This window comes from Rhinoraja longicauda, chromosome 8 (assembly GCF_053455715.1).
Source record: "Rhinoraja longicauda isolate Sanriku21f chromosome 8, sRhiLon1.1, whole genome shotgun sequence".
NCBI classification, from domain to species: Eukaryota; Metazoa; Chordata; class Chondrichthyes; order Rajiformes; family Arhynchobatidae; genus Rhinoraja; species Rhinoraja longicauda.
This window is the reverse complement of record NC_135960.1, coordinates 69,669,871-69,680,315: the sequence shown is the minus strand read 5'-3', so window position 1 is coordinate 69,680,315 and position 10,445 is coordinate 69,669,871.

The window sequence follows — 10,445 nt, the reverse complement described above, 5'->3', positions numbered from 1 at the left end:
TCTGGAAAAAAAATCCAGAAACAATTGGACGGGGGTTGTTTAATGTACGAGGTGCGCGCCGAAGCCTTAAATGAAAGACACAAAGTGCTGGAGTAACTCAGTGGGTCGGGCAGCATCTCTGGAGAACATGGATAGGTGGCGTTTCACAGAGTGCTGGAGTAATTCAGCGGGTCAGGCAGCATCTTTGGGTAACATGGATAGGTGACGTTTCAGGTCGGGATCCTTCTGGAGGCTGATTGGAGGGAGAAAGCTAGAAGAGAGGAGGAGCAGGGCAAAGCATGGTAAGTGAGGCCAAGGCTTCAATGGCCTGTCCAAGTGAGCTTCTTCAGGGATTTTTGATCAGCTGCCCTCGCAGCCCGTTCTACCTGAACCACACACACTCCAGTCGGTTAGCTGTTAATGCAGCGGGACCTGTTTGAAAACGCACGCCTCCAGATTCGGGGGCAGTTTATTCTCCGTTGTTATCAGGCAACTGAACCATCATCCTCTCGCCAACTAGAGAAAGGCCCTGACCTTCCCTCTAACTCATTGGAGACCCTCGAACTATCTTTAATCGGACTCCATTGGACATAATGTTACACAAAACGTTATTCCCTTGATCATGTATCCGCTTCAATGCAAGCACCATAGTCTTTCCACAACAAAATCACTGCAGCTCGGTACACCGACAAGCATAAACTAAACTGCGGATGCTGGTTTAAACCGAAGATAGATAGACACAAAAAGCTGGAGTAACTCAGCGGGAAAGGTGACATCTCCGGAGAGAAGGAATGGGCGACGTTTCGGCTCGAGACCCTTCTTCAGACTGGAGAGAGGGGAGAGATTTAAGATTTAACCTCAGGGGTACCTTTTTCATTCGTCACCCATTCCTTCTCTCCAGAGGTTTGTAGGTTAATTGGCTTGCTAAATGTTTTAAAAAAAATGTCCCTAGTGGGTGTAGGATAGTGTTAAAAATTGTCTCTAGTGGGTATTGGATACTTCCAGTATAGTCCCTGGTGGACTCTTCGGAAGTAATGACCACAAGATACAAGATCCAGGAGATAATATAAGAAATTAACTGCAGATGCTGGTACAAATCGAAGGTATTTATTCACAAGATGCTGGAGTAACTCAGCGGGTCAGGCAGCATCTCGGGAGAGAACGAATGGGCGAAGTTTCGGGTCGAGACCCTTCTTAGGAGATGCTCACCTGTCCCGCTGAGTTAGTCCAGCTCTTTGTGTCTATCTCCTGGGCTGCAGTATCTTAACAACGTTTTAAACATCAGAAGTATCCGATACCTTACTTTCCAACTCTCATTAGTTCCAGGACAGACTGTGGTTTTATTATTATGGTTATGTTTGCCATAATGACTATCTAGCATTACTGCTATTAATTTATTGTATTATTGATTATTATGTCTGTATATATTATTGCATTAACTCGCCTGTAAAGCTGCTGCAAGTAAGAACTCGTCGTTCCGTGGCCGGTACATATGACAATCAAACACTCTTGACTGCAAGAAGGCTGGGATACACGGAAGATAGGCGATGCTTTCTACCGATTTAACGCGTGTAAAATAGTCGATAACGTTATCAGCAGATGGAATCTAAGAAACCAAGAAGAATCGGGTTGATTGAAATTTCCAACCATCATCTTTTATTAGCAGAAGACAGACACAAAAAGCTGGAATAACTCAGCGGGTCAGGCAGCATCTCTGGAGAACATGGATAGGTGACGTTTCACAGAGTGTTGGAGTAACTCAGCGGGTCAGGCAGCATCTCTGGAGAACATGGATAGGTGACGTTTCACAGAGTGTTGGAGTAACTCAGCGGGTCAGGCAGCATCTCTGGAGAACATGGATAGGTGACGTTTCACAGAGTGTTGGAGTAACTCAGCGGGTCAGGCAGCATCTCTGGAGAACATGGATAGGTGACGTTTCACAGAGTGCTGGAGTAACTCAGCGGGTCAGGCAGCATCTCTGGAGAACGTGGATAGGTGCCGTTTCGGGTCGGGTCGAGACGATTCTCCAAGGATGCTGTCCGCCCCACTGAGTTACTCCAGCACTTTGTGTCTATCTTCGGTTTAAACTAGCATCTGCAATCTCTTCCTGCACAACTTTAACATTTTAGCGAACGAGCCGTAAATTGGATGATTCCACCGTTAACTCCACGGAGAATAAATAGAACGGTTTCGTCCTGGCATATTTACGTAATTGGTGGGTAATTTGCAAACGACTCATAACTATTTTTTAATCTTTAAGTGTATTAGACATAGGAGTAGGCTTTTCGGCCCTTCGTGCTCATTCTGTCATTCATTATGATCTCGGTTATGATACTTTGGACACAATGCACTGGAGTAACTCAGCGGGTCAGGTGGCATTTGTCTGACGCTGCCTGACCCGCTGGATTACTCCAGCACTTTGTGTCCTTTTGTGGAAGGCAGCACCTGCGCTTCCTTGCTAATATTCTACCTCAACGCCACTTCTCTGCGCATTCCCGCATCCTTACAGCCTGTTTAATACCTTTTGGGTTTGGACTTTATCGAAGTAAAAACCCGAGTCTCTTCCCTAAAGTCACGGCGGTTAGCTGATGTAGAACCGTGGAACCACATATGCTGGCTTTATACCAAAGTCTTGCTATTGAGGGCGTGCAGCGTAGTTTTACTAGGTTAATTCCCGGAATGGCGGGACTGTCATATGTTGAAAGACTGGAGCGACTAGGCTTGTGTACACTGGAATTTAGAAGGATGAGAGGGGATCTTATCGAAACGTATAAGATTATTAAGGGGTTGGACACGTTAGAGGCAGGAAACACGTTCCCAATGTTGGGGGAGTCCAGAACAAGGGGCCACAGTTTAAGAATAAGGGGTATGCCATTTAGAACTGAGATGAGGAAAAACTTTTTCAGTCATAGAATTGTGAATCTGTGGAATTCTCTGCCTCAGAAGGCAGTGGAGGCCAATTCTCTGAATGCATTTAAGAGAGAGCTGGATAGAGCTCTTAAGGATAGCGGAATCGGGGGGTATGGGGAGAAGGCAGGAACGGGGTACTGATTGAGAATGATCAGCCATGATCACATTGAATGGCGGTGCTGGCTCGAAGGGCCGAATGGCCTCGTCCTGCACCTATTGTCTATTGTCTAAAGATAGACACATAGTGCTGCGGTGACTCCGTGGGTCAGGCAGCATCCCCGGAGAAGGCGGACAGGTGACGTTTCTGGTCGGGACCCTTCTTCAGACCTGAAATGTCACCCGCCCTTTTTCAGCATGGTTAGCTGGTTAGTTGGTGGCTGGTGAGTAGTTTGACGACGGCTGACTATTTCATTCCTCAGGGTAGGTTTAACTGGAAGGATCTACCTCGTTAACGAATGCCGACACCGAAGGCAGATTCCGTTGACCCAACAACAAATACAACTGTGCAAACCGATTATCCTCGAATACGAGTGCTTATAACTGGTCATGCATGTGGCCCTGGCGTCTGACGCCGGAGTGGCTTTGCGATTTCGACTCGCATTTAATTATCATTTAAACTCCAAATAATGTTCAAACTTTCTGCTAAGGTAAGGGTTCTCTGGAAGATATTGCCGGTAGAGCATCTTCTAGGGGGCACGGGGCAAGTCCATTCCATTGATTGACTTAAGGGAATCTTCATTGCTGCCATTAATAATTAACCGTCTCCACTAATCCAGTAACGTGGGCTTCTTCAGCTGGAATTAACTTTGTTCTCGGGCGCCGTTTATTGTCCCGCTTTCATGTTAATCTCCGCAACTACACGAGGGTGGGCAATAAAAGGCACTAGAAATAACTGGATAATGGCATTTGGTTTAACTTTACTTTTTCAAATAAATCATTAACATCAATCTCTCGGTAAGAATCTTCCGATGAAATTTATAATCGACACCCGGTATTCCCTTGCCCAAATCAATAGAAGCACTAGAAACATAGAAAAATAGGCAGGTGCAGGAGTAGGCCCTTCGAGCCAGCACCGCCATTCAATATGATCATGGCTGATCATCCAAAATCACTACCCCGTTCCTGCTTTTCCCCCTGATTCCCTGATAGCCCCTGATTCATGTAGCCCTAAGAGCTAAACCTAACTCTCTCTTGAAAACACCCAGCGAATTGGCCTCCACTGCCTTCTGTGGCAGAGAAATTCACAACTCTCTGGGTGAAGACATATTTCCTCATCTCAGTCCTAAATGGCCTACCTCTTCTCCAATGTTTGCGCCGAACATGATGCCAATACCAACTCTAATCTGCCTGCATGTAATTTACATTCCTTCATTCCCCGCATGTCCATGTGCCTATCTAAATGTCTCTGAAACGCCACTCTGGTTTCCGCCTCCACCACCACCCATGGCACTCACCACCCTCTGTGTAAAACAAAACCTGTCCCACACATCTTTAAATGTTGCCCCTCTCGCCTTAAAGCTATGCACTCTAGTCTTTGATGTTTCCATCGCGGGGGGTAGGTTCTGACTGTCTACACTATCTAAGCCTCTCATAATTTTATATATCTCCATCAGGTCTTCCCGTAACCCCCGGCTTTCCAGAGAAAGCAATCCAAGTATTCTTCTATCTACCTCCTATCCTCTAACCTCATAGCGTTTACTTCAAAGTGACTCTGTATAATGCAGTTTGTTGCAAAGGAAGAGTGGCAGTCAGCAAACAATATATATTGATATATATACAGTATGAATATTGACTTATCTAACTTCAAGTAACTCTTGCATCCCCTCTCTCTCCATCCCTCCCCCACCCAAGTCGTACCAGCTTCAAAGTCGTCTTGTCGAGTCTCATTGTGTTTAACTCATTCTCACCTAAGCACACACCTAACAATGGCCTGTGTTCTTTATCATCGTTACTTTTTTGCATATCTTTCATTCATTTGTTCAATATCTCTCTAAAGCACCGTCTATATCTCTCGTTTCCCTTTTCCGTGACTCTCAGTCCGAAGAAGGGTCTCGACCCGAAACGTCACCTATTTTTTTTTCTCCAGAGATGCTGAGTTACTCCAGCTTTTTGTGTCTGTCTTCGGCTTAAACCAGCATCTGCAGTTCCTTCCCACACATAATAAAGTCCTCTGGGGGCCATTCGCAAAGCCTTGGCTAGCTCCGCCGTTGACCTGATGATGTGAAGGAACCGCGGTTCCAAACAGAGCTGGACAACACGTTTAATGATAACGCCAGCTCCAAAATCCATCGCAACAGTTCGTCCAGCTAGATGGAGGCATTTCGGTAGTGTACTTTGAAATGCCGTTTTTGCATCTCGATTCGTTTCCATCGTTCTATTATTTAATTGGTTGGTTGTTTTATCTCGAATTTACACAAGGACAAATTAATGAGAATCAGGCAAGCCCGTAACGGTGCTAGTCAGTCGTTTGGGCAATGTATCTTTCACACTGAAGATAGACACACAATGCTGGAGTAACTCAGCGGGACAGGCAGCATCTCTGGAGAGAAGGAATGGGTGACGTTTCGGGTCGAGACCTTTCTTCCGACTGAGAGCGAGAATCTTAAACTCTGCCTGCACATTGATCCGGACACATCGTCTGTGCATGTCTTGGGCAGACTTGCAAACGCAAGTTCCACCTCCTTGGCATTTGCTTTTTCATTATAACGTTAAACCCCTTTGGGCGCGATCCCTGGGCTGGCCCTTCCCGCGGGATTATCCGTTCCATCACTAGCTTCATAAAGAAACACAGCTGGCCACATTTGCTCAGCCCGACACTCGCTGTGAAGCGGCGGGCAAGAATTCCATCAAGTCGGCAACAATAAAACCAAAGGGCAACAAGAGAAAGCAAAGATTCATCAAAGTTACAGAGCTTTTTAAAACAAGTTCCGAGGGGTGTTGGGAGGTATGGGGGTGGGGGGCTGGGTCGGGTCAGGCCGGGCCGGGCGGCCGATGGGGAGGGAGGGGGAGGTGAGCTGGGTGACGGGGAGGTGTCAGGAAGCTCATTGCATATGCTGATCCGGCCCTCGTGCTGTCTGCAGTGCCAGGACCTGACCCCGGTGCTGTGCCGTACCAACACCGAGCCGCCCCGAACATGGATAGCACACACACGCCACTGAGAGAGGTAGTGCCGCCCCGAACATGGATAGCACACACCCGCCACTGAGAGAGGTAGAGCCGCCCCGAACATGCATAGCACACACACGACCACTGAGAGAGGTAGTGCCGCCCCGAACATGGATAGCACACACCCGCCACTGAGAGACGTAGAGCAGACCCAAGCACTCAGCCCACTGGGAGAACAGCAGACCCGAACATACATAGCACACACACTCCACTGGGAGAGGTAGTGCCGCCCCGAACATACATAGCACACACACACCCCACTGGGAGAGGTAGAGCCGCCCCGAACATGGATAGCACACACACCCCACTGGGAGAGGTAGAGCCGCCCCGAACATGGATAGCACACACACCCCACTGGGAGAGGTAGAGCAGACCCGAACATGCACAGCACACACACCCCACTGGGAAAGGTACAACAGCCCCAAGTTGTTTAATACTAAATATATTTGGCAATTAATAATATATGTTTTACTTTGTACTATGGTGGTGGGCTGTTGGTATTGTTTTGTATTATTCTTGTAATAATTTATTACATTTATTGTTGGTGAAAAAAAAGACACATAGCGCACAGCCCAGTGCGAGAGTATAGGGGACACAAGACACACAGCCCAGTGCGAGAGTATAGGAGACACACGACACAACCCAGTGCGAGAGTATAGGGGACACAAGACACACAGCCCAGTGCGAGAGTATAGGGGACACAAGACACACAGCCCAGTGCGAGAGGTAGAGCAGGCACAAGACACACAGCCCAGTGCGAGAGTATAGGGGACACAAGACACACAGCCCAGTGCGAGAGGTAGAGCAGGCACAAGACACACAGCCCAGTGCGAGAGTATAGGGGACACAAGACACACAGCCCAGTGCGAGAGTATAGGGGACACAAGACACACAGCCCAGTGCGAGAGGTAGAGCAGGCACAAGACACACAGCCCAGTGCGAGAGGTAGAGCAGGCACAAGACACACAGCCCAGTGCGAGAGTATAGGAGACAGACACACAGCCCAGTGCGAGAGGTAGAGCAGGCACAAGACACACAGCCCAGTGCGAGAGTATAGGGGACCCAAGACACACAGCCCAGTGCGAGAGTATAGGGGACAGATACACAGCCCAGTGCGAGAGGTAGAGCAGGCACAAGATACACAGCCCAGTGCGAGAGGTAGAGCAGGCACAAGACACACAGCCCAGTGCGAGAGTATAGGGGACACACGACACACAGCCCAGTGCGAGAGTATAGGGGACACACGACACAACCCAGTGCGAGAGTATAGGGGACACAAGACACACGGCCCACTGCGAGAGGTATAGGGGACCCAAGACACACAGCCCAGTGCGAGAGTATAGGGGACCCAAGACACACAGCCCAGTGCGAGAGGTATAGGAGACAGATACACAGCCCAGTGCGAGAGTATAGGGGACACACGACACACGGCCCAGTGCGAGAGGTAGAGCAGGCACAAGACACACAGCCCAGTGCGAGAGTATAGGGGACACACGACACACAGCCCAGTGCGAGAGGTATAGGAGACACAAGACACACAGCCCAGTGCGAGAGTATAGGGGACACAAGACACACAGCCCAGTGCGAGAGGTATAGGGGACACAAGACACACAGCCCAGTGCGAGAGGTAGAGCAGGCACAAGACACACAGCCCAGTGCGAGAGTATAGGAGACAGACACACAGCCCAGTGCGAGAGTATAGGAGACACAAGACACACAGCCCAGTGCGAGAGTATAGGAGACACAAGACACACAGCCCAGTGCGAGAGTATAGGAGACAGACACACAGCCCAGTGCGAGAGTATAGGAGACACAAGACACACAGCCCAGTGCGAGAGTATAGGAGACAGACACACAGCCCAGTGCGAGAGTATAGGGGACCCAAGACACACAGCCCAGTGCGAGAGTATAGGGGACACACGACACACAGCCCAGTGCGAGAGGTATAGGGGACCCAAGACACACAGCCCAGTGCGAGAGTATAGGAGACACAAGACACACAGCCCAGTGCGAGAGTATAGGGGACCCAAGACACACAGCCCAGTGCGAGAGTATAGGAGACACAAGACACACAGCCCAGTGCGAGAGTATAGGAGACACAAGACACACAGCCCAGTGCGAGAGTATAGGGGACCCAAGACACACAGCCCAGTGCGAGAGTATAGGAGACAGACACACAGCCCAGTGCGAGAGTATAGGGGACACACGACACACAGCCCAGTGCGAGAGTATAGGGGACACACGACACACAGCCCAGTGCGAGAGGTAGAGCAGGCACAAGACACACAGCCCAGTGCGAGAGGTAGAGCAGGCACAAGACACACAGCCCAGTGCGAGAGGTAGAGCAGGCACAAGACACACAGCCCAGTGCGAGAGTATAGGAGACACAAGACACACAGCCCAGTGCGAGAGTATAGGGGACACACAGCCCAGTGCGAGAGTATAGGGGACACACGACACACAGCCCAGTGCGAGAGTATAGGGGACACACGACACACAGCCCAGTGCGAGAGGTATAGGAGACAGATACACAGCCCAGTGCGAGAGTATAGGAGACAGATACACAGCCCAGTGCGAGAGGTATAGGGGACACACGACACACGGCCCACTGCGAGAGGTAGAGCAGACACAAGACACACCAGCCGGTTAACACTGCAATGGGCCGACTAACCAACGCCAACAAACAGCCTTCATAAACCCGCATAGTACGTCTCCGCCTCAAACAACATCAAATGCTTCGAATTTAGAAAGCAATACGGACTGATCACATTTACTCCGGGGAAACTAGGTAAATAAGACCCGGGAAAATGTCCTGGAAAACGAGAGGCGATACACCCAGAGAGAGAGAAAATATATAAATATTTTATTTAATAACCTTCTTAATGTGTGATTAGAATTCCAGTTTGGATTTCAAAACAGATTGAGGAGGGTTGTTTTAGTAAATGGCAGTGAATTAAACTAAACTAAACTGGTAAACTAAACGGAATAAACGAAACTGAAGTGAACTAAATTAAACTGAGCTAAACTAACATGAACTAAACTGAACCAAACTAAACTGGTAAACTAGCAACAACTAAAGTAAACTATACTAAACAGAAGTAAGCTAACATGAACCAAATGGAATGGAATTGAATTGAACTGAACTGAACTGAATTGAAGTGAACTGAAGTAGACTAGACTAGAGTAGACGAGTGAAGTGTGAGGGGTTGTGTGGGCGGCCGGAGCGGCCACCGCCTGACACACACACACACACGCATGTGCTGCTGATAGCGGTTTAGAGGGGTTACTCAGACAGCTCTGCGATATATATCCTGCATCGGGGCCCCAGCCCGCAGCGCCCTCAGCAACCAGCGGGGTTCCTGCAACCGCGGAGTGCCCGCTTTGGAACACGCCTTTTCCCAGCTAGCATCAGGGGGAAAGAGGATAGTCGCGCTGTCTGTACATCACGCAGGTTGTCCAGTGTTACAAAGGGAGCCGGGGCCACGGCGGTGGGAGAGAGAACCCGGGCCACTGCTGAACATGGGCGGCCCGACACACTCGCTCTTGCTGCTGGTAACTCTGCTCAGAGTGCAATGCATCCCGAAAGGTAAGATGCAGAGGGCTACAGCTGCCTGTGCCCCCTAGGGAAAGACCCCTAGATTATCCTGGGCACTCGAAGTCCGCGGACTGTGTGAATCCGTGCCATTTACAGTTCATATAGTCACCAAAGCTAAGTTTAGTTCATGTTAGTTGGGCAAATATATCGTACGGGAACTGAAGCTGCGCCTTTCAGTTAGGCATGTTCTCCTTTAATTTGGAACAGTTATTAGAAGGTATTTGATTAATAAGGATGCCAATGGTTATGGGGAGAAGGCAGGAGAGTGGGGTTAGGAAGGGGAGATGGACCAGCGGAGTGGACTTGATGGGCAGAATGGCCTAATTCTGCTCCTGTGACTTACGAATTTATTAACTCTATAGTGGGTGATTTAAAAAATATATAATCTAGTGGGTGATTTTTAAAATATATAGAAGTAGATGGCGGGTGTATTATCTACAGCCCATTGGGCGTACATCTCCCATCTCCCAGTGATTGGGCATCTGCCCGCCTGGCGAACCCGTTAACTGGAATGCAGCGGATAATGAACGGGACGAGGTAATCTCAGATGGAAGCAGTTCACGGTGGACGGGGGACTGTGTGTGTGTGAATGCCCGCTACCCCCCTCCTGTATGTCGGACCGTTCTGTAAGTAACAGTGCACATGTGTACTATCCACAGTTTGGTCAGCGGAGAGGGGTTAACTCCGTCTGCCCAGGGTGTGTGACTGGGTAAAGCGACCCCCTCTCCCCTCCCCTCCCCTCCTCTGCAACAAAGCCCCGATCGGCCGCACATTTGAAATTCTTCTCGGGCAACTT